At 39.1% G+C, this 18,999-nt stretch overlaps 1 protein-coding gene across 3 annotated transcripts in view; it reads left to right on the top strand.

Moving 5' to 3' along the window:
- TBK1 (TANK binding kinase 1) overlaps positions 1–18,999 on the top strand; it is a 3,544,425-nt gene that overhangs the window by 2,301,974 nt on the left and 1,223,452 nt on the right. The gene's annotated exons all lie outside the window — the stretch shown is intronic.

Here is an 18,999-nt window from a genome sequence, read left to right as displayed (position 1 = left end):
TGCTGATTTGTCCAGCTTACTTCTCAGATAACCCCATTTGGGAAACCTTTCTTTTTCTGTTTTTATGTTAATTTAAAAACATGTTGATATTTGATTTCTGTCAGTGTTTACAGTAATTCCTTTGGGAATTTCTGTTTGTATCAGTATTTATTTGACTTCTATCTTTGACAAATGCTTGTTTTACTATTTTTGAAGAAACATTTAGTAATTATTTCATAAGTGTATTATGTATATGTGCTGTTAAACAGTAGGGAGTGTCTCATGCCGTCAAATCTCCAAATTCATCATGCCCGTCTTTACTGTTGTCACTCTACTTTATTTTCATCTTTTGAGAGAAAAACTCACTAATTACAGACCTACTGCCATTTTACCCCTTCTATCTAAAATCTTTTAAAGATGTACCTGTGCTCAACTCCTTCGCCACCTCATCTCCAGCAACCTTCTTGCCAACTCCCAACATGGTTTCAGACCCCACCACAGCATTAGTACTGCTCCCCTTAGTTTTTTCAATGCCATAAATAAACTCTGTAATGAAGGTAAATTTGCCTCTGCTGTCTTCTTTGATGTGTCCAAGGCCTTTGATATGGTCTCACACCAGAAACTGTTAAATGTTCTCTCTAACCTGAGCCTACATTCTTTTGCTGTCAAACATCAACAAGCAGTAGTATGGCATCATAATCTCTCCACTTTTCTCCCAGTCACACTAGGGGTACCACGAGGATCAATTCTTGGCCCATTTCTGTTCAGCATTTTCACTAATGATTTTAACACTGACAGTCCACTGTCTATTATCATCCAGTATGCAGATGACTGTACCCATCTATGTCATGCTCCAACACTCCAGCAAATCACAAAAAAATCCTTCTCTGAAGTAGAATCTTGGCTGTCAGAATCACAGCTCATACTCAACCCAAACAAAACCAAACTTATGGTCTTCCAACCCTTCAGAGCCTCCCCTACCACTTTCTTCATCACTGCCAGTAAGATGATAATCACTCCTGATACATAAATCAAACTGTTAGGTATCACCCTTGACAACAACCTAAGATTTGACCTTCATATCTCACAAACTATCAAGAAAGTTCACAAAAAATGGGGCACTTTATACAGAAACAAAAGATTTCTAACTGACACATCTAGGATAGCTATTGCCAGAACTCATCTTATATCAGCACTTCTATATGCCTCTTCTATCCTTACTAATCTCAAATTAACAGATCTAAAGAAACTAGTGCAATTTTACTGTAAAATAGCCAAGTTTGCTTCTAACGCCCAAAATCATAGTCATCACTGTGACATATTAAAAAAATTGTCCTGGCTAGAACTCCCACATCATCTTTTGTACAATCAACTAACCATGGCACACAGTATAATTTACCAGGCTGACAAAACACCTGTACTGCAAAACATTCTCTCATCCTGTTCAACCAGTGGTTCCCTAAGATCATCTAATCCATGCTTACTACAGGTAACCAAATCAAAAAACACTGCTGGTGACTCCCTATACTTCTGCCATGTAGCAAGAAGTTGGAACTCTCTTCCATTAAACATTAGAACAACTACTAATTGCAAATTGTTCAAAAGATTGCTTAGAAACTTCCTTGCTGATTCTGGGCTTTGTACATGTACTGTTCCGGTTAGTGCAGCTAAAAACCTCAAGTATAAAACTGTCTGTAATATGTACTACGCATTTATCCGCATATCATTTCTAATTACCTTAACTGTCCTGTAGGTTTATTGTTGATATCAAATACTTCTTTTTTGCTTGTTACTATAGATGTGTATTATATTACATTGTATTTTATCTATGTAACAACTGTAATTTCTCTGTACTGTTATGTATTTTACATACGGAGCTTTTCTCCCCAGGCCTTCACTGAAAATGGGTTCTTTAACCCAGTCAGACTATCCCATTAAACGAAATAAAAATAACTAAATAGATTTATACATTATTTTCTTTATGTATGACTCTGCTTTGTGTATTTTTAACATCAAAGCGCAATTGTACTACAAATCAAATTATTTGAATGTACTGTGGAGATTTATAATTTAGAAAATATAGTATCTGAAGTAGTTTACTTCATTTGGTCTTCAACCTGTGGGTCCTCAGATCTATATCAAATCTGACCTGGCCGCATTTTCCGGCTATGGCTCCGAGCTCCATGCTCCTCCCCTTACTCATAATGCCCCAGTCTCCCTTCAGATCTCCTTTTGCTGCCTGAGAGGAAGAAGCATGGTCCGAGCTCCATTGCAGTTTACAACGTAAAAGTTTGACTTTTGTTATCTTCTTGCTATCCCTTTCACTTCTAACTTCTTCTGTACCTTCATAGGGTTATTTGTAGTTGTTTTCTGGTAGGCATTTCTTCTTCCTCCCCTCCTTTTCTTTCTCATGGTAGTGTGTGTGTGTGTGTGTGTGTGTGTGTGTGTTGCTTGAACAGGCTAAGGCATGGAGGACACCCCAAACCCTGGGTTTAAGAGATGCACAGAGTGTGGCCATAAACTTTCCCCAGCAGATGGCCACACTCTGTGTTTGGTTTGTTTGGGGGTGGCTCACCTCCAGTTCCCCTGTCCTATTTGCTCTGGGTTTAATCCCAGTGCTCTTAAGGACAGGCATGACAAACTTATCGTCAAGGGCCTGTTGCCCTCCACTGCTGGGACAGATGTCCCACCTTCTCCTGCCAAGAAAGCAGCGGCTGCTGCTTCATCTTCTCCTTCTTCAGCCTCTGGGACTCACCCTCCCGCTAAGAGGTCCGGGGAAGGGGATAAGGTTAAGGAGGACCAGCCTCACAAGCGCTCCCCTGACCGCTCATCGGAGGCCGGTCCCCCACCAAAGACTAAGCCTGTTTCCAGGCCTGTTTCACCTTGGCTCAGGTCCCCAAGGTTCTCCCCTGAGCTCGAGGTTCTCATTAGCTGGTCATTACCTTAACTATCCTGTAGGTTTATTGTTAATATCAGATACTTCTTTTTTGCTTGTTACTATTGATGTGTATTATATTACATTGTATTTTATGTATGTAACAACTGTAATTTCTCTGTACTGTTATGTATTTTACATGTGGAGCTTTTCTCCACAGGCCTCCACTGAAAATGGGTTCTTTAATGGTCGGACCATCCCGGTAAACAAAATAAAAATAAATAAATAGATTTATACATTATTTTCTATATGTATGACTCTGCTTTGTGTATTTTTAACATCAAAGCGCAATTGTACTACAATTATTTGAATGTACTGCGGAGATTTTAGTCTCTTTGACAAGAAAATATAGTTTAAATTGCTATTAAATATTATGTCATGGCATTTTAATGTGGTTAAAGTGTGTGGAGCTAATTTTTATCACTGGTTTGGCACATTGGCTGCTTTGGTGTTTGGACTGTGTACATTGGACATTCTGTAACTTGTATCAGTTGTAAAAGAATTCTGAAAGCATTTCATACTTTTTTTTTTTTTGATAATACCACAGTTAGGCAGAGCTTAGTTGTGTAGGGACGTACTTCATACTAGAAACTTGAAATCCTTATTGTGATACATTGTCCAGTACTGTCATTTTATTATTCTGGATGGCGTTCTCTCCTCTGACTTGATCTTAATTCTGATACCCCCACCCATCAATTTTAATTGCATGTAAAAATGAAAAAAAAAACAGTATAAAAATATGATTCATCCTATAGTTAGTTATTCTGTTGGGGCCACTGCTTGGCTCACATACCAATTACTTTTTGCCCCATCTCTGTCTAGTATGGCTTTGCCAGACACTGTCTAATGGGGTTTAGACACGTACTCCAGAGCTATTCCAGTACCTGGAGCAAGTATGGGAGAACCAAACCCTTTAGGCTCAGGAGTTGTCTGGGGGTAAGAGACCCATTGCTAGAAGTAATACTCTGTCCCGTAGTATTTTATCTAGTAGTAAAGTTCACAAGAAAAATTAACAGAAGCTTCATCATACAGCTAGTGGTCAGATTGTAGCTGTTTATAAGGCTGATATGGTTTCCTTGGTTGAGTGTTCTGCAGACAACTAATTCTGGTGGTTGTTTTCCCACATATATCTCTAGTACTAATTTGACTTTGTAGACCTTTCTGTTGTTTCAGAGAATGATGACAAATCTGATGAGAACAGTGGTGATTTCCTAGCTGAGATTGGGTTCACTCACTCTGACATTTTGGAAGGTGAACCTGAGCTTAAGTCCAAACAAGTGTTCACTTTTCGTCAGATTATTTCTACATTTATTGAATTTTTTTACTTGAGAGCAGTCAGGAACTATCTCAGAGGTAAGTAGAAATTTATCACCTTAAAAAAAACAAGATTCCCATTTCTGTGGCTGTGCCCCCTCTCATACCAGCATCAGGGTCTCCTTAGGTATGACAGGTATCTTGTCTTATTTGACTGCTGACCCAGCTGTGGTCTCCTCAGCTGCCTGCTCAAATGAAAAATCCTTGGCTTCATTTAATCCATTGCCCCTGCTAAAGAGGGAAAATTGTTAGATTTTTGGGGCAAAAGGATGCCTCTTTCTAGTAATCTAGCCTTTGGAATGTTAAATTTTCAAGGCTAAAAGTGGAAATTTATTTTAAAGTGTATATACAGTTTGGATACTTTTGTTGCTTCGTCTGTTATATTAAGACTGTATGATTGGTTACATAATCAGAACTTCTCTGATGATTTTAAAGCTGAAATTTTGAATGCACCTTTAAGTTCTGAATTGGTGTTTGGGCCCTCTGTTACACAGATTCTCAAACAGTGGGATGATGGTGGCAAATTAATGCATGGGGTATTTAGGATGTTTTAAGTTCTCAAAGTCTTCCTTCAAGGGGCAAAACAAACAAAACTCCCAGTCAAACAAAAGCCAGGGATCCAAGTTTTTTGGTTACTCTACATCTCATGGCTGATTATCAGCATATTCCTATTACTCTCAATTTCAAGAAAATTTTGAGATTTGCTGTGTTTGGCATACATTATCAATTTTCTGCATTGCCATTTCTTCTGTCTACTGCAGCTCAAGTGTTTACAAAACCAGACAGTTGGAGTTCCTTTTCAAAAAAGGATCAACCACCTGCAGAGGAATAACTATTCTGAGCCACAGAGAATAAGCACACACCCACACCCATCTCCTGCCTTCCTTCTTTTCCTCCAGGCTGTCTCTCAGTCTCCTAACTCTGCAGCCTGGCTGCAGATAGTCTCAGACAAATGAGTTCTGTGAATAATTTGTAGAGGATACACTTGGCAGTGGATAAAAAATCCTCCCTCTTTCATGGGAATTCTCCCACACACTTCAGACCAGACAGTGCTGTTTACTGCAGTGCTCCATCACATGGTGGAAGAAGAGGTTTTACAACCAGTGCCTGTGATACATAAAGATAAAGGAGTTTACTCCAGAATCTTTAGGTACCAAAGAAAAGGAGCACTCCTGGAGACCCATCCTAGATTTTCTTTTCTAAATGCCTTTGTAAAAGTAATGAAATTCAAAATGCTCACCTTACAGTTGGTCCTTGCATAGCTTACAAACCACAGTTTTTTGGTTACTCTACATCTCAAGGCTGATTATCAGCATATTCCTGCTACTCTCAATTTCAGGAAAATTTTGAGATTTGCTGTGTTTGGCTTACATTATCAGTTTTCTGCATTACCGTTTTTCCTGTCTACTGCAGCTCAAGTGTTTACAAAACTTGGCTCCAGTGGTTGCCTGTTGCAGAACCCCATCATCCACATTTTTCCTTATTTAGACAACTTGCTGAGTTGTGCAGAATCTGTATCCAGGTACTTGGAGACCTTAAACAAGATCACTTCAGTATTTTCTCATCTGGGATTCAAAGTTAACCTTCAAAAGTCCTTCCTCACATCCTTTCAATAAATTGTTTTCCTGGGTGTTATATAGACACAAGAATGATGGCCTTCCTACAAGAAGACAACATGCTGACTTAGCAGGGCCTTTTCTTGTATTTCTCTTTTCTAGACATGTCCTCAGTAAGAAATTTCTTCAAAATTCTAGGCTTCATGGCATCAGTGATCCTCATATCACTAGCCAGACTGCGCATGAGAAAAATTCAGTGCTAGTTGAAGAATCGTTGGACGCAGCAACTTCACCCATTGGATTTATTGAAACAGGAACTTCAGTGGTTAAGGGATCAACTATCTCTGAATACAAGACTTCTTTTCTTTCTTAAGACCCAAGTCCAATCTGTCCAGATAGGCCCTTCAGATTTTTCATTGGGTGCAGTGTCCATGAGAGTCATGAGCAAGGCTTGTAGGTTCTCTGGGCACTCCAAAGCACTTAAACATAAGAGATATTTTGGCAGTGATTCATGAATTAAAACTATTTCACCACTTATGGACGTTAGGTCCTCTTCTAGTGGTTGTAAACAACACTAATATGACATGGTATCTGGGATACAAAGTCATAAGCTCTTGGCTGATTGGCAGTGAAGACCTGGGAGCTGGCTATGCACCATTCTGTCACTCTGCAGGCCCCGTACATTATCGTTAGATAAAACACAGTGGCAGACACACTAAGCAAACCCTGGACAGACCCCCATGAGTGGAAGCTCTATGTTGAGATCTTCCTGGACTTAATCCAGATGGGGGAACACCTCAAGTATCTGTTTGCATCCTTTCAAAACAAGGCGTCTTTGCAGCCATGCTTGAAAGACAGATGCTCTATCATTCATATGGTTGGGAATGTTCTTGTATTTCTACCCTTTCCAATGATTCCCAAGGCATTTTTAAAAATTCAAAAAGAATTACCAAAGATCATTGTGGTAAACTCCTTTGGGTCAGGCATAGTTGGTTCTTCCTTTTAATGGAATTGGCCAAGGATAATTGCCATAAGTTTCCTCACAGACTGGATCTGCTCACACAGCATCAGGGGTGAATGGTACACCCCAACTTAGAGCAGTTGCAACTAACATCTTGGATAATTATATTTTGATACCTTTTAGGCAGTTCTTCTGTGAGGATGTGCAGTAGGTATTTAAGGCAGCAAGAAAACCTGCAACTAGAAAATCTTATGTTTGCAAGTAGAAGAGGTTTTCTAGGTAGTGCCTAGCCCATTACAGAGATCCCAAAACCGTTTTGATCTCTGTGGTTTTGAAATATGTGTGTGAGTTTCTTTATTTAAAAATGGATTGTGGTATCTTCCAACCATCTCAGCTTGTCTACCCATCGATCACCCTCTTTTGTCTCTCTTTTTTTGTGGTCAAACAGTTTATGAAAGGAGTGTTATAAAGTGAGACCCCTTTAAAGCAAATTCCTCTTCCTTGATATCTCAACTTTATTCTTGAAAAATTGACTTTACCTTTTTTTTTTTTTTTTTTTTTTAATCTGTCTACCAGGCTAATTTATGGTTCATTACTTGGAAGGCTGTTTTACTCATTCTGACATCTGGACAAAGGTAGTATCTTTTTATTTTATTTATTTGAATTTGTTTACCAGGATAGTCTGACTGGATATAGATCTGATTTTAAGCAGAGGTCTGGTGAGAAATTCTCCATATATAGGAACAGAATTTTACATGAATGCAGAACAATTAATTTTAACAAAAATTATACAGAAGTAAACAGTGAACAGTTATAAAGTGCAACTTTTAGCCAGGTGATAAAGATGAGGCAAGTAAACAGTGATGGAGTAAAAAAAAACTGTATTTAAATGACACTGGGCTAATACAGATTTGGATAAGACTTTTGATTAAAACGTAGAAGACGGGAACAAAAGGTGAGTTCAGTTAAAGTGGAAAAACAAAGTTGTAGTAAGTGTAAAAAATGTAATTGACAGTAGAAAAATAGGTAGGTTAGTGCCAGATGATGAAACAAAGATTTAGTAAATGGAGGCTCCCAGACAGTAGTGAGATATTGATTAGTTTCAGTGTGGATTACTTTGGAGATACAGAGATGGGTATAGTAGGCGGGCTAGAAAAGAGGAGGTGGTTTAGGAGAAAAAGGTAGAGGACAATGAGAGTAGTGGCAGGGGAAGGCGGGAGAAACATTAATTAGTAGAGAAAATTAGGCAGAGCTGAGACAGGTACAGAGCCAGGAGTTGCGAAGAACTTCTCTTATTGATTTTTTTGAACATATAACTATTGGGTGTTGATCTGATGGCAATGGACATTTTATTCCCAGATATAGACACTGAATTAGAGTATGGGCTGTGGCTTATTTTTTTTTTTTTTTTTGTTTGTAAAGTTCAAGGAGATGTTGGTCAGAGGAGCAGAGAGAGCAACAGGGAAGGTGATGTTTGAGAATGGTTGTGGTAGCTGGGTAGGATGAAGCTTTATAGATTATGTGCAAAGAGTAGTTGACTGAGCATAGGGTAATGAGGCAACTCAAGCCAATTTAATGATTTTAGAGGTAGACAGTGGTATGAGTTGTATGGCTGATTAGTAGCAAATCTGACTACCTTATTGTAGTAGAGGTCAAGGTTTGTTCTTGGGGTGGTTTGTGTATTGGTTAAGATGGGACAAGTGTAAAGTAGGAAGGAGGTAAGTATTTGCAGGAGATACTCTGGATGTATTTGTAAGGAGCCTTTTGATCTTTAGAGCATTCCAAGCTTTTAATGTGTTTTCTTTTTACAGCTTTGTATGTGTAGATCAAAATTATGTTGGCAGTTTCTTAGGTAAGTACAAGGCTAGCTGTCCTTGAAGACCATTTTAAACCTGCCACTTTCCCTTTTTGTGCTCAGAATAACATCTCCCATTTGGCTATAGCTTGGCCTTGCCCACCTGTTGATCATCTACTGTCACATGTAAGAGCTTAGTATGTGGTACAGCTTCAGTTGTAGTATCACTAAAAGATACTATTGTGAAGGATGTTTTGAAGTGAGATTTTTATTTTGTGAGAAATAATAATAGTTTGTGTTTTGGGGGTGGTTTAGGAAAAGTTGGTTTTCACTAAGCCAGTTTTCAAATGAGCTGAAGGCTTTTTGAGTGATGTATTGATGAATGAGTAGACTGTCTGATGAACAGATAATAATGAAGTGTCTACATGTTATTTGAGTGTATATTGGAGGGAGGATGAATGTATTCTGTTACTGAAGATGTTGAAGAGGGGAAATCCAAGTATGGAGCCTTGAAGTACTCCAGTATCAACTGGGAGGAAGGGAGAGAAAGTGGAGAGCCATTTAATCGACTGACTTCTGGCATCTTAGGACAGTGAGTGAAGGAAGTGACAATTGATCATTGCATCATCCGTTGAGGGTTTGAGGTTTATTATTTTTAGTGCTCCTAATGTTTTTCTGTTGGCTGGAAAGCAAAGTATGATGCCCATTAAATTGGGCTCAGTAAAGTACATGCTTGTTCACATCTTCAGTTTACAGCCAGAATGCACGTATACTCCTTGGTGGGCTTTGCTCTTCCAGTCTTAACTTTGCAGGAGCTGCAGTACCTGACCTTCCCCTGGACGCAGCTTTTACAGCAGGTATTTTCTAGCACCCCCATGTCCCTCATTCCAGTCCTTCCCTGGCCTGCTACACTAGCTCGCAGACAGCTAGTCAAACCTGATTCATTTGTTACATAGTTAAGGTTCCACCATTATACTTTATGGAGTCTGCATAAAATGGCCTTTTGCCTTAAAAAGTGATGATCATTAGCCAAGTTGAGAGTAAGCTCTGCTCTGTCAAGAAAATTCGTGGATAATGCCATTTTTGACAGAAGGTAATTAACAAGTTTTTTTTTCATTTTTGTCCTCTCTGTTAGCATTTCTTAGACACATAGAATGTACAAAGCTTCTGGGCCATGGGGCTATTTACACCTTGTTAGTAACCACCATTAGACCTTACTTCTTTTTCCAAGAAGCAGTAGGCCAGTCATACTAGGGATGAATTTAAGAATAACCCATACAGTTCTCTTATTCCTTCTTAAAAGAAGATGGTGTGTCAGATTGCTTGATTTGAAGAGGAAGTTGTTTCCAGAGGAGGGTAGTCAGTGCATGATAAATCTGTCTCTCCACTATGATTTGTTTATCTGCTGATGCAGGTTCAATTCTCTAGTTTTGGCATTCAGAAGACTGTTTGATTTGTGGATAAATAAGAGGTCTTGGACTGCTGGACCCCTTGTGACCTGGATGGCAAAGCATGCTTTGTCCCTAAGAAGTTCGTATGGCACTAAATATAAGGACAAAGTCTTCAGCCTCTCTTGATGGTTCAGATCCTTCAGTCTAATGATCTTTTTTGTCAGGAGCCTTTGAGGTCTGTCAGACTGCTTGATATGTTTAGTAAGGTACATCCCAAAGGGGCACTACTTTCTGTTATGGTCCTAACCAGTACATAATTTAGAGGGTTCAGTACTTCATTGGACCTACAGAAAATACCTTTTGCAACCAGTTATTCTAAATAGAAGGATTTCCTGACCACTATTGCAACATGATGGTCAAAGGGAGGGGATTGTCTACTCTACCCATGTTGCAAGGTCTGTCACAGCATCTTCATTTTGGAGTAGAGTGTTTTCTATACTGTAATCTGGGTGGAGGGTCTGTTTGCTAAATGTAAAAGATTGCATTTTTTACCATTTAGACTTGGACCTGGCAAAGTAGAGAGCATGAGATTGTTTATGCCATGCAAGCAGCTACTGAAAGTAGGGAACACACATGGTATGGGGTTAGGTAGACCAAGCTGAGAACTCTGTAGATGACATGAGACTAAACAGGTAGCCTATGCAAGCTGTGAAGATAATAAAGGTGAAGAAGGCCATTGGATTTGATTTTTATTCCGGAGATTTATAGGATTTATACATTATTTCCATAGAATATTATCCAGAGGTTAAAGGATTCTTAATGTGCTGTCTAATATTCTTCCATCATGAAAATAGACAGTGATAACACGTATACTAATTCAGGATAAAGTGCCTACATTATGGTATTCGTAGAAATCTATATATGTATTGAATTCGATTATAAGTTTTTTGTGTCTGCCATTTTAGGGAGATTGAATATTGTTTTGCTTTACCTAATGAACAGTAAACTGGTTTTATATTTAAAAGTCAAACATAGGATAATATTAATAGATTATGTGAATCATAATAAAAATAATTAGATGTTATAAGTTTAGATGTAGAAAATTATTTTGATTCATTAAACTTGCTCCGTTTAAAATATTGGAGATATATGGTTTCCCAGGTTCTTATGCAAACTTAGTACGAGCAGTAAACAGCAACTTTCAAACATAAGGCACGTACATCTCTCAATCTATAATAATGAAAAAAAAATAAACAAAGTTTTCCCTTTCCCTTATAACAGTGTCACAGTTAAAGGTCAGTAACACAGAAGTCTAATATCAAAGGTTGTAGTATAAATGGCAATTGTGACTCTAAAATTCTGTTACTTGCTAATGTTATATTATTGACATTATTAACAAATCATATACAATACCTTTGGTGGGCCTGTTAAAATTTTTGTTAGTCATTGAAAACAAAATCACTACCATTGTACTTAACCACAGTATAAATTCTTCTTTAATAAAAGTTTATAATTACAATTGAAATTGTGAAGAAATTAATATGTAGGTATTACATTATAACCTAGACAATTTAACAAGCTTAATTATGATCAGATTGTTAAAGATTTCTATAAGATAATTTCATTCTGGAATAAAGTGCTTTGCCCTTGAGGATAGACTAAACTTAATTAAAAAATAATTACCGTAAATATTACATTTACTATAAACTATTTCATTATCCCCTAATAAGAATCACACTAGAGTGTTAAATAAACTCTGTATTACTTTTAATAAATCCACATAAACCCAACAAAACATGCATTAGTCATATCATAATTTCAGAATGGTGGAGTGAATTAACCCAACAGTGAATCTTATGTATTAGTTTACATTTTTAAAGTTATAATTCATTGGATAGATACATTATGTATGACAGAATAGAAGGAATAGGAGTGTGTGTAATTGCAGAAGCTTTAAAACTACAAACTATTCTTTAACTACAATCTATCATAAAAAAATCAAAACGTATAACTTCGAGGTCTAGAAATATAAACTCTGTATTAAAAGTTTTAAATGTTTGCCTGTAAATAATTAGTATTAGAAATGGATGTTAGCATTACTCCTGTTGTGACTTACTGCTGGTTTTATTAATGAAACTAACTAAAACAGTGGATCCATCATCATTCGAAAAGGATCCAGATTTCATGGTCTGCATTTTTTGTTGAGAGAAGGCAAGCATAGGATTACTATACCACTTTTTAAAGGCTCCAAGGGGCTAGATCAGCAAGAAATATATATATATATTAATCTTTTTAAGCTGTTTACCCTCCTGATGGTCGTTGTCAGAACTATCCATTTGTTATTTTTTTTATTTTATAAAAGTATAAATAGCAAATGAACTTGTATTCCACAGCAGAATTTATTTGAAAGGACACAGCATATGTATGCTCTAAATCATGCTCTGAGAATGAAGCCAAGACCTATATTGTTAAAGTTGCAGTCATACCATCAGAAAGAAAATTGTGATTGAAAGAAACATTTTTAAACATTGGGGTACTAGAGTGCAAACCTCTCAACCTCTTAATGCAAAAAATATGTCAAAGCTTGACAAAATGGGGGGGTACAAATAGGAATATATTTTAAATATTGCTCATATAAACTTTTAGAAAGTTGCTAGAGTAACATAATTTATTTTAATATACATGTTCTGAAGGATTTGAAGTCTGAAACTCACATATATGTCATTATTTAGTGACTACAATCCTGAGATCATCCCAGTGATTTGTCAGGACAAAAGAGGAACAGGCCAAAAATATGAGCCAAAAATCTAGACATTCTGAGAAAATCTGTACAGTTGAGAGGTATACTAGAGTGTTTGTGAATAAATAATTATTCACTGTTCGCCAGACAAACGAGAAGCAAGTTTATCCCTGCAGTCAGGATTTGCCCTTATCTACTTATGAGGATTCTGATGCAGAGGATTCTATTCCCTCTGCTTCCCCTCCAGAAGATTTTTCTTTCGGTGAAACCTTGCACGCTCTTAGGGAGCATTTCAGCTGGGAAAGCCAGGATTACTCTGACTCCAAAAAGAGACTTACACAGGCCTTTAGCTATCCCTCCTGTTCTGGACATTGTAGATGATGCTTTCTTGGAATCTAGCCTTTCCCCAGACACTTTACCTCCAGCTCCCAGAAAACCTGACAGGTATTATAGAGTACCTGACTCTCACAAGTTCTCTTCAAGAATCCTTCTGCGGCTCCAGAGACCATTTCCCAAGGACCAAAAAGCATTAAGGCTGCTGCTGCCAAAAATCCTATCCTTTCTGATAGAGATTCTAGAGCCTTAGACAAGATGGGGTAAGAAGGTATACACTTCTGCTACTTTGGCCATTAGAGCTTTAAACTGCCAGTTTCATATGTTAAAGTATCAGCAGCATGTTATGGGACTACTTAAACAGAAAATGATGTTGATTCCTGACTGTACTGAACACAAAGAATTACAGGGTTTAATGCATTCTGCAGAACAAGTTGGTAAACATACTTTGCAATGTGGTTTTGATGCTTTAGAAGCATCTTGCAGGGTTGCTATCACTGGGTCTGTACTTAGAAGGCATGCTTGGCTTAAGGAACAAGACTTGCCAGATCATGTAAAAGCTAAATTACTGGATGCTCCCATTAAACCAAGACCGCCTTTTTGGCAACAAAGCAGAAGTCCTCAAAAGGATGGAGGAAAAAACTAAATTTATGCAAACTGTTAAGGATTTCCTACAAGTACAGCCTCCCAGATTCAGTAGGCATTGGCCTTCAAAGAACTGGTCCTTTCCAGTCCCTTCTAGGCCTTTTCATTCCAAACCCAGGAACAGCAGACCACCTAGGCTACAGTCTCAGGCTAAGCACAGACCTAAGCAGTGGGGGCTCCCACTACCAAAGCAGGGAGTAGTAAGCCACCCCCCTACAGAAAAATGGCACAGTGACTTAACCTTAACCCTTCCAAGCCCTGCTCTACTACCAGCTCCCTTAGTAGGAAAGCTCGCCCTGCATGCAAAAAACTGTGAACTCATTACCCTGGGCAAATGGGTTTTGAACATAGTTTCCCAAGGATACAAATTCCACTTCCACACTCTACCAACATCAAATGGTTGGCCAGACCTACCCCCAAATCAATGGGTAGAGGCCTAACAGCAGGTTCTCTCTCTTCTCAATATCAGGGCTATTCAGCCTGTCCCAGCATAACAAAGCGGACAAGGTTTTTATTCAAGACTTTTTCTGGTACCCAGTAAAGACAACTCCTGGCATCCTATCCTGGACCTCTCTGTTCTCAACACCTTTCTGCTAGTTCTAAAATTCAAAATGCTAACTCTGCAACAGCTTCTTCCCATGCCAGCCAAGGATGCCTGGCTGGAAACCCTAGACTTAAAGGAAGCTTACCTGTACATCCAAATAAGGGAATCTTGCAGGAAATACCTACGCTTCAGGGCAGGCTTCATGCACTATCAGTTCTCTGCACTTCCCTTTGGCTTATCTATTGCATCCAGGGTATTCACAAAGTGTCTAGCTCCAGCCATTGCATTTTGCAGGCAGAGAAATATTCAAATTTCCCCACACTTGGACGATTGTCTGATTCAGGCAGAAAGCCAGGACTTGCTATTACAACACCTGGCATTCGTAAAGAAACTTCTGACCTCACTGGGGTACACCCATCAACGAAAAGAAATCTCACCTAGTACCCTGCCAACAGATTTTATTCCTGGGAGCAAGCTTGAACACAACTTCCCAGACGGCATTCCTCATTCCAGAGAAACAGGTTTATTTGACAACCTACTTCAATTATTGGCCACAAAACCCCAGCTATCTGCAAGGAAAATACTGCAAGCCCTGGGGTTTATGGCCTTTTGCATTTTACTAATTCCATATGCAAGACTGCATATGAGGAAACTCCAGTGGCATCTAAAAAGCCTATGGTGTCAACATTCTCAGGACCTGGAAACAATGATTTCTGTCATTCCTTGTATCAAGACAGAGTTCCTTTGGTGGGCAGAGGCCTGCTACCACAACAAGGGACTCCCTTTCACTCTACCCCACTGCCACCCAAACTCTAACAACAGACACATCAGACTATGCATGGGGAGGCTCACATGGCAGGGCAGTGCATTCAGGGCAAATGGAACCCAAGACAGATGCACCTGCATATCAGTCAAAAAGAAATGTCGGCTGTACAGAATACTCTGACAGCCTTCAAAGACCATATTCTTCCAGGACATCTATTAGTAAAGACAGACAACTCCACAGTTATGTGGTACATAAAGAAGCGGGGGGAACCCACTCGTACCCTCTTTGCAGACTTGCTCTGTGGAACACAGCATTGAGCTACCAAGTACACCTGCAAGCTCAATTCCTGCCAGGCATACTAAATTCACTGGCAGACGACTTAAGCAGAAATCTCATGGATCCACATGAATGGAAACTAGAACCCAAAATATTCGACCTCTTGAGGAACAAATGGGGGACTCCAGAGGAAGACCTGTTTGCCTCCCCTCAGAAATACCAGTTGAACAAATTCTGCCCAATAACGCCCCACAGCCAAGCTTGGAAAGTGGATGTCCTGTCCTTTACCTGGGAAAGCCTCTCAGTTTATGCCTTTCTCCCTCTGCCTCTCCTCTCGAAGGTTCTACTAAATATCAAACAGGATAAGCCAAGGACAATACTGATTGCACCAGACTGGCCGCGCCAGCACTTGTACCCCCTTTTGCGCAGTATGGCACAGCTACAACCATGGCACCTGCCTCAGACCCCTTCCTTGCTGTCCCAGCAGGCGGGCCAGATTCTGCACCCTCAGCTTCAAACCCTGAACCTTGCAGCCTGGCTAATTCCTTGAAATCTCCCTTAGTATCCATCAGTAAGCAGGTACTGGGTGTCATTCTGAAGGCAAAGAGGCCTAGTACTAGAAAATCCTATGCTGAAAAGTGGAAAAGATACTGTTCCTGGAGCCTGGCTCAGGGGATGGGCACAGCGGTGCCCAGCTTACCTCAAATTCTACATTACTTAACAGAAATACTCCACAGGGGCCTATCCTTCTCGTCAATTAAAATTCATAAATAAACTCCAAAACGAATGCCCAAAGCCAAGACAAGAAACCCAGTTGCAGCTCCACTCTGTTTATTGACAAAAATCTCGATACACCATTAACGCTTTTCTATTCCACATGCAAAATCACATTTTTGTCCTCATAACATAGGACTTCATCAGATGAATGCTTCCTCCCTAATTAATGCTTAAATAGTTCAATTAAAACCAGGTTCTAGAAACTACAGCATCCAACATTAAAATTCATGCCTCTGCCATTTCAGCACATTATAATACTGAGCCAGCCCTCTTCTCTACCCCTTGCAATTCCTTAGAGGGGCCAAAAATCTAAGACCCCCCCCCAGGAAAGCTCCCACTCCAGCCTGGGACCTAAACTTGGTATTGGAAAAGCTCACGCTTCCCCACTTTGAACCAACTGCTACAGCAGAGCTGAAATTCCTTTCTTGGAAAACAGCCTTCCTTCTAGCCATCACTTCAGCAAGAAGAGTGTCTGAATTACAGGCCCTCATGGCAATGGAACCCTTCATTATATTCCATGCGGACAGGGTTTCCCTCAGGACTAGTCCTTCCTTTATGCCCAAGGTGGTGTCTTTTCATTTGCCTACTTTTTTCCCTAATCCACAAAACAAAGGGGAAAGAATACTGCACTCTCTGGATGTGCACAGACAACTTAGATTCAATTTGGACAGGACTAAGCCTATCAGAAAATCTGAGCAGCTGCTAGTTAGCTTTACTGCAAGGGCAGAGGGGAAGGCCTTTTCAAAGCAAACCATTTCCAAATGGATAGTCCATTGCATTCATTTCTGCTACAAGCACCATGGAAACCCTACCCCACAAGGGGATAAGATCACATTCCACCAGGGCTGCATCTACCTCTACGGCATTTCTGAGAGGGGTCCCTACTAGGGACATCCTAGAAGCTGCTACCTGGAGCTCTGTACATACCTTCACTAAGCATTACCACTTGCCTATCTTTTCAAAGTCCAGAGCTGGATTTGCCACTGCAGTCTTGCAGGGCTTAATAGCTGGCCCTCATGCTCTTTAACTTCCTCCTCCCTTCCTTAGCTTTGGGAATCAACCCAAATGTGATGACTGCAACAGTGAAACACAAAGAACATAGTACAGTTGTGTAGACTTACCATAAATGTAGATATTCGAGTGTATTCACTGTTACAGTCCTGGTTACTCCCTCCAGCCCCCTGACTTCTCTTGGCTCTACCTCTCCTTCTGGTCGGTATATCTATTTTTTCTTGTGTATTTGCTTTTTGATGGGGGTTTACCATACCATTTAATTGCTTCCTATTGTGGGGGCACCTGACATCTGGGGCAAGAAAAACTGATGTAATGGCATCGGCTGCATGTTTTATACCCCTGGCAACCTGACGGCAAGGAAGAAGTGACAGCATCCAATGCAGAAATCCCAAGACTCTGGTATTCAGGCCGGCTGAGGGCTACCTGCAGGGAGATAACCCAAATGTGATGACTACAACAATGAATACACTTGAACATCTACATTTATAGTAAATGTACACAACTGTACTTTCTTGAGTCTGATTGTTAATATCGTTGATCAGAACTTTAAGTTGATTGTTGGCCTGCAGTCTTGTGGTGATCGTGGATGGGGTACTTTGAAATGATAAATAATTGTAGTGTGTTTAAGGGATCATGAATAGATACCGGTAGATAATGATATATGCAAGGGGGGGGGGTTAGCTAGAATAAGGCTTACAGTTTGGAGAAGGGTTGCTGTAAGTTGCTAGCAGTAGGACAGGAAATAGCTTACATATTTTGCAGATGTTTCTTAACTGTTTTGTTTTTATAAATGTATTTGAATTGAAAGAGGGTAGTATAAGGGTGTCTGTTTCAAGAATGTATATTGGACTGCTGTAGAGGAGCTTTGTATGGATGATGTTTGTTTTTAAATGGGTTTGCAGTTTGACTGCCTAGTTGTTCAGTGTTGCTTTTGCTGTTTTTTTTAATATCTCATTAGCAGTTTTTATAGCTTTCAAGAAGAGTTTTTTGTTACAAGCTATTAGTGTCTGTTTCATCCATTTGATTTGCTGAAAGAGAATCTATTCTACTTGATATTTTCAGTGCTGAAACGTTTTGATATTTTTGATTTCTTTTCTTTTTTTTTTCTAAGATGGCCATGCCTCCTCTTTTTCTGTAAGTTGTCCCATTAGTGCTACCATTTGTTTGCATTTGCGTAGGTGGGAGCAGTTTACTGACAGTAGAAAAAGGGATATTGTGGAAAGTTTGAAGGATCTAGTTGGGTTATATTCAATATAGTATAAGTTCCAATTAACTTAACTCAGTTCCACTGAAATAGATGTTTATTTTGCTTCTGGGAAAGATGTGCAAGCTGCTGGTTCAGGATGTGCCCTTGCTTTTTTTAATGTACATTTATTAATCAAAAGGCAGTGGAGTAGTTAACAAGTGTATTGCTTAGAACTTACATTTTTATTTATGTTTTTATTTTACATTTGTTAACCGGGAAAGTCCGACTGGACACAAGTCCTTTTTCAGCAGTGACCCAGGGAGAAAAGCTCCACATAAAACTTAAATATTTAACAAAGGTGCAAGTACAATGTATATGACATACACAATTGTAGACAGGAGTAAATATACAATATATTACATACAGGCATAGTTAACATTGATTGGATATACTTTTGTATTCAAAGAGTCATAAATGGAACTTTATAGGTATGAAAGAGTCTCTCAACAGAAAAATAATGTAAAATTTGTATTTCTTAGTCATTAGAGATAGAAAGGCCTTAGTTATAAAAAGTAGTGATATTGAGATTTAATCATCACAGAAACAGTATTTATAATAATAATAAAGAACAAGCAGTTTAATCAGGATCCACACATGGACATAGACATTTATTGGATAAATTAGTTTTTAGCATTAATTTGAACTGTGCTGAGGTTGTGGTATATGCTATGTTGAGAGGTAGTACATTCCAGATTTTAGCTATATAGTTGGAGAAGAGGGATTCACC

Source organism: Protopterus annectens, chromosome 11.part0 (genome assembly GCF_019279795.1).
Source record: "Protopterus annectens isolate FY-2018-M chromosome 11.part0, PAN1.0, whole genome shotgun sequence".
NCBI classification, from domain to species: Eukaryota; Metazoa; Chordata; order Ceratodontiformes; family Protopteridae; genus Protopterus; species Protopterus annectens.
Note: the sequence above shows the minus strand (reverse complement) of the source record. Positions and strands in the feature narration are given on the sequence as shown.